Genomic DNA, 7,028 nt, shown 5'->3' with positions numbered 1-7,028 from the left:
ACTAGCTGTGACAATCGTTTTTTAACAAAAACCATCACACCACCCGAACATCTTGCTCTCTGCGATAATCTGACAGCCTTAGAAACATGCACATCATAGTCTTTGAACACAGGGTACTCTCGATTATCAAAATCAACAAAGGTTTCATTCAATGAAAAAATGTCAAAACTTAGCAAACAGTCAATCACATCCTTTATATCAAGTTTTTGTAACCAACCGTCACAATTCCAAGTACAAATGCGAATAGAACTTGGGCCTTGGCCACACCCCTATCTGTTTGTGCTTGTGGAGCCACCCCTACCTCTACCCCCTCTTGCACCTGTCCCAGGAGTTTTCCCACCTCTGACCTGCTGCTGAGTTTGCCCTCTACCCTGGGCGGTGTTTCCCCGTTGTAGGCCTAGTGCCGAGTTTATTTTTGGCTGCGTGTTGTCATTCTGATTGGCCCTAGACCCCGAGCGCTGACGTAGCTGCATGGGACTTTTGTTCATGACGCGCAAAGGAATGTGGCTGTCGCGGCGTGCACGTGTCTCCGATGACGACGTGTCAGGGTCTCCCTGTGACGGTGGAAACTCCATGCCTTTGCCAAAAGCGAACTGAGACCCTTTGTCGTCATTGGGTTGATGCCGATCGAGTGGGGGGAAGTCCGCAGAGGGGTTGCCAAAGGGGTCGTAACCCCAGTCATACATCGATCTTTGTGTGTTTTCATCCTCACCTCCCTCCGCACCCCCGCCAAACCTCTCTTCATGAACATCATCCCCTCTAATTGGCTTGCCTCTCTGGGGTGCCCCCTCCCACTCCTTCAGCTTGACCACTAGTTCTCTCTCAAGATCGTAAGTGTACACGCCCTCAGAGGAAACGAGTTTGTCAAAACGCATTTTGGGGTATTTCCCCGCTTCGTACAACTCTGTTTGCTTGGTGCTCAGGCCCTTTCTTTTCGCCCTAACTAGCGCAGAGAAGTCCTCCCTAACAGTTACATTCTTAAAGTCCTCTGTGCGTTTCAGATTGCGTGATTTGCTAAGAATGAGACTTTTTTGTTTGTAGGACAACAATTTGACCACAATCGCGTTACCTTTTATACGATGCGCTCTCTCGATGTCAACAAACTCATTGATACCCATCCCTTCGCTGATCACCTCCCTCACACTCTCTTCACAGTCCCCCCAACTTTCATTGTCAAGGTCTTTACGCACACCGAAGAACAGCAAGTTGTTTCTGCGACTGTGATTCTCGAGAGAGTCACATTTCAGTGAAAGTTCGTTGATCATACCTTTAAGGTCTTTGTTTTCTTTCTGCAGGTTGGAACACTGATTCTGTAGTTTATCAGTCCTAACCTTAAGTTGTGACGACAGAGACTCCTTCAGATCATTCATGTCTGTCTTCATGTCTTTCTTCAAGCTGTCCATAGCCGCGTTCTGTGCTTCAACGATCTCCTGTTTTGTAGTGTTGTGCATCTGCTGCAGTCGTTGAAAAAGGGCATCCATCATGGCACTGGAATCAGGCGGGATAGGCACCGACTGTGACGTCATCGACATTGGACTGCCACGCCCCTCGCTGTTGTTTGCCGATTTTGCAGGAGAGCTTGGATTGGGCCCAGGATTCTGCTCGATATCGCCCCCCAGCAAGAGAAGAGCAGCCACGAAGACGATCATGCCACAGGCACTGTTGATGAGTAATAGACCGTGTACAGTCACTCTGATGATGATGCGGACTCTGGCACTGGACCACTTTCTCCTGTCCCTCATGTATGACATCACTGCCACCATGTACGCGGGACTGTCATTGGGGTTGCCCCCTACGTCATCACAAACCAGTTGCAGGAATGTCAGAGTGAAAAACAGCGATAGCACAAGTCCACCAGCTTTGATCCCCTGGTACATACGGCGCCTACTGTAGCTCTCAGCTTTCTTATACAGCAGTGAGATCAGAGTCCATGTCCATACACCGGTTTTCACACGGTGACTAATAGCACACGAAGGCATTGTTGACAAGGCCTAACTGGTCACAACAAGTTTACAAGGTCATGCTCGTGATTGCCGATGTTGAAATGAATATGGGTCACAGACTGATGCACGCTCACAGCGGGTGCGGGTACGGTTACACGGGTGCACAGATACACAAATACTGGAAAATGACGGATGAGCTGAACTCCAACTGGGTTTGAAACTGTAGGCCTATTTTGATGCACAGTATCACACAGAAAATGTCCAAATTTCTCGACTTCGCCACTATCATGAAACGAACTGATAACTTCTTCAGATGCCAGGATCACTTAGAATGCCACTGTTATAAATTTGGCCACCGAGAGTCACTTGAAACTATCAAATTGTCTGAAAAACATCGCAGCTCCCTCAGAGCAGTGCTTGCTCGCCGCCATTTTGCACGTGACCGCAGAGAGAGAGAGAGACAGAGACAGAGAGAGACAGAGAGACAGAGAGACACAGAGAGACACAGAGAGACAGAGAGAGACAGAGAGACAGAGATACAGAGACAGAGAGAGACATAGAGACACAGAGACAGAGAGAGAGACAGAGACAGAGAGAGAGAGAGAGAGAGAGACAGACAGACAGACAGAGAGAGAGACAGACAGACAGACAGACAGACAGAGAGACAGACAAGACAGACGGCGAAAGACAGACAGACATACATACGGACAGACAGATAGACACACACACACACACACACACACAGAGGAAAACAGACTAACAGACGGACAGAGAGGTAAACAGACAGAGAGACAGTCATACAGCGAGAACACACACAATGACAGGCATACAGCGAGAACACACACAATGACAGGCATGCATGCAGACAAAGACAGAGACATGGAGTCCTGTTCAACGTTTTGGTCGTTGTAGATATTAAGATGTTAAGATGTTCCCAACAAAATCACTTGTCCTGAAGCCAGCCTTGACATTCATCATTCCTCTGTCCTCAACCTCGGTATTATTCTATTAATATACTTTTGAAATCTTCAACAACTTTATCCAAGGTCACATTACTCTCAAGCAGGTCGACAGACTAGAGCAAGCTAACTGAAGAAAAAGACATCGAATATGCGTGTCCAAAAGGGATTGGGGAGGGGTGTGTGTGAGGGGTGGGTGTGTGTGGGGGGGGGTGGGGCGATCTAACAAATTTGTGCCCGGCTGGCTCCAAGATCGACTAGACAGTCATCCCTTCGAGCAAGCTGACAATTTAATAATATCGTCTATCATAGGTTCCTCGACGAATGACAGTAACACAACCATATCATGGTAACGGGGAAACATTGAATAAAAGTATTCTACGAATTACCACAGTCACAGAATCGTAGTATGGTAACGGGCACACTATAAATACAAGTGTTCCGCGTCTGAAAACGAGGGGTGAGCGCTCTAAATGTCCACACCATGCAACAAGAATAAGTGAGAGTTATCCGAAACCTGGCACCTGAGAGAATAACAAGCATTGGAATGGACATGAGGCTTACATCCTCTGCAAGTTACGAAGTGTTATCTTTTAAACACCTCTGCATAATTATTGCGATCACATAATTACAGATAATGTGTCCATGAAATTCAGAGCGCAGTGCAAGAGATCCTAATATTAAATAATACTTTTTAAAATTTGATTTGCCTCAGTTGCATGCAGGCTGCTACAATCCTTACTTTTTTGCCCTTATTTTTATTTTTTATTTTTTTATACGGGCGGGGAGCATCCTTTTTCATAGGTCCTTTTTAATCATCAAATCCAGAATTCTGTTATAACATCTACACTCTCTTTTACTTACCCTATATTCAATCTTAATCTACATTTGTTTCTCTTCATTCATTATTCTAATTTCCTTAACCGTAATTCATAATCAAAAATATATCTAATCTCCAATGGAGTTCCACACTTATAAATCCCGATTCACAATTCTGCAATAATAATAAGAACATTAACGTTAACATAATCAACAACTTCATGTAAATAATCACAACTACGTATCATACAAAATAAACAATTACACACATTAATATTAATTGTTACGTTATACTTAACAAATATTTTAGAATACTGACATTGAATAAGTTTCAATGCATAGTATCGTTGAAGATATAGTAGTGCTGCTGCCTTTTTGGTGACGTTTTCTGGCAAACATAAGCTTGATATGGAGCATTCGCTGATCTGTAATAGACACCTGGAATAGCAAACTCAAAAATGCTAAGTGAAGGCTTTCTGAAGAATTGTTTTTATTACGAGTAACAATTCAGTGTCAAACTTAAGTTTTCCGTGGTGATGTTCGCGTAGTCGGCTTTGACCAATTAATTAAGTCCATGTAAAAGCGAAACAGTCTTGTTATGCAAGCTCTTTTGTGTCAGAATCATTGTTCTGGTATTCTCTTCATCGACTTACTTGTTCAGTGCTAGTAGTTATCCATAACGCAAGCAGACAAACCAAATAACAAGCTTTCTTGTCCATTAAAATGGGTACATTGAAATGGAACATTTTGTTACGCACCCTAACATACCTGTAAACGATAATAAGACGCATATCTAATAACACAAGCAGACAAACCCAATAACAAACTTTATTGTCCATTAAAGTCGGGACATTAAAATGGTACATTTTCTTGGCAGTACCCCAACATGCCTGTAAACGATCCTACGACACACTTTTTTTTAAGAATTATCCAGACATTCAGTAAGACAAGCACATCAAACACACAAGTTAATCCAGTGCGAATTCTGGATTCAAATCTTTAATCTTGCAAACGAGAGCAGGTTTCATCACTGTCAAGTGCAAAATAAAGTTAATTGGACGAAGCGATAACCTCGGCCAGAGTACATGGATAATGACCTGTCTGCAAAGCTTTCCCAAACTCAGGGTCTAAAATGCGGATAAGTGATCGCTCAAAAACCTAGTGTGATGTACTCGTGGTGTGAACGTTACATAATACCAAAATCACACACAACTGTGTAGCTCTCGGTGCGATTTCCGAGACAGATTTTTGGTCAGAGAAATTCTTCTTGGGGAACACACACACACACACACGCTCACACACACACATACACACACACACACACACACACACACACACACATACACACACACACGCGCGCGCGAGCGCAGTACACTGGTACTAACTAATATTAAGAGGTAAACTCCCCACGGACGTCACGCTGACAAAGTGTATCTGGCATTTGATGTTTCTGTCAGAACCACTCGTCTCCTTTCGCCTCAGGGGGTCGCGCGAGAAATCGCGAGAACGGAAAGAGTAAGTCAAACCAGGAATACTCACTTAAAGCGTTAGTTTCGTAACTTGGAGATACTGAGCTGTCTACACGCTTACTTAATCCGTACATACCTTGCTAATCTGTATTCCAGTATCGCATAGTCTGGTGAAATATCCGAGCAGTGGACAGTGACGTTTCGGATTGGAGTTCAAACTGAAGTGTTTCTGTCATCACCGTGAGAGGAACAGTTAACGGGGCAGAGAAGTACTAACTTCCGAGAAAATGCGGGACCGGGTGGATAGGTTGGTAGAGCACTGGAACGGGCGCTGTGGCGTGGTGGTAAGACGTCGGCCTCTTAATCGGAAGGTCGAGAGTTTGAATCCCGGCCGCGGCCGCCTGGTGGGTTAAGTGTGGAGATTTGTCCGATCTCCCAGGTCAACTTATGTGCAGACCTGCTAGTGGCTTATCCCCCTTCGTGTGTACACACAAGCACAAGACCAAGTGCGCACGGAAAAGATCCTGTAATCCATGTCAGAGTTCGGTGGGTTATAGAAACACGAAAATATCCAGCATGCTTCCTCCGAAAGCGGCGTATGGCGGGGTAAAAACGGTCATACACGTAAAATTTTACTCGTGCAAAACACGAGTGTGCGTCCATGGGAGTTTCAGCCCACGAACGCAGAAGAAGAAGAAGGGAGAGCACTGGACTTGTGATCATAGGGTCATGGGTTCGAATCCGGGACGGCCGGACGGACACGGGTCAACTTTATGTGCAGACTCAGAGACGATGTCCCCACAGTGGCATGTAAAGACCTCGGTAACTCTGCCATAAGTGCAGGTGGCTGATTCCACCTAAACACGCATTCACATGGGTAGCGCGACATTTGTTGCTTCTGGCTTTCCCAAATGTCTTAGCAATGGGCTAACAAAGTAAAAGGAAAGTGAGTAAACTAAATGAAGTTATTTTAATATCCTTAGGTTCTCGTGTTTGGCACAAATCAAGCGTTCTGCACATTTTTTAAAGAACCTAGATACATAGACAGACAGACAGACAGAGAGAGAGAGAGAGAGAGAGAGAGAGAGAGAGAGAGAGAGAGAGAGAGAGAGAGAGAGAGAGAGAGAGAGAGAGAGAGAGATACGTACTAGATAGATAGATAGATAGATAGATAGATAGATAGATAGATAGATACTAGATCTACGGATTATTTTCATAAGTTCAAATAACTATCGCCAGCTTACTTACTTACTTAGGCCATTATGAACCCCCGGGGGAGCATAGGCCATCGACGACAATAATTCTCCATCCGACACGGTCCTGGGCTGCCCTTTCGATCTGGCTCCAGGTCTTCCCCTGCCTGTTGATCTCTGCTTCAGTGTCTCGCCTCCAGCTGTTGCGCGGCCGGCCTCTCTTAACTATCGCCAGCGGCTAACCTAAAAGCACTAGACTCGATGTATACACACAGAGATATATATTTTCTCTCGAGGTTGAAATATAGTTCAGCAGCAGTGCATTAGCCCCAGTGATTAATCGAGGCACCGTCATAACTCCACACAGCTCGCAGTGATGGGACTGAGCAAACAGCCCCAAGGGGAGGTAATCATCGGACTTCAAAGACTGTTGACGGGTTAGCACCCCTGTCTCTTGATTAACGAGGCCAGTCTGGTCAGTCTAAAGGCCACTGTAATGCTGATACGCTCCGACGTCGGAGTATGGCTGCCTAGCGTTTTGCCTCAGGCGCAAAGGAAAAGCTGCATGCTACCATGTTGGTAAACAGTCGTGATTTTTCATTACTGATGGCAGAAAAGTAGACAGGGATGGCAGTAAACGTCTGG

Source organism: Littorina saxatilis, linkage group LG9 (genome assembly GCF_037325665.1).
Source record: "Littorina saxatilis isolate snail1 linkage group LG9, US_GU_Lsax_2.0, whole genome shotgun sequence".
Classification (NCBI taxonomy): Eukaryota; Metazoa; Mollusca; class Gastropoda; order Littorinimorpha; family Littorinidae; genus Littorina; species Littorina saxatilis.
This window is presented reverse-complemented; position numbering follows the sequence as displayed.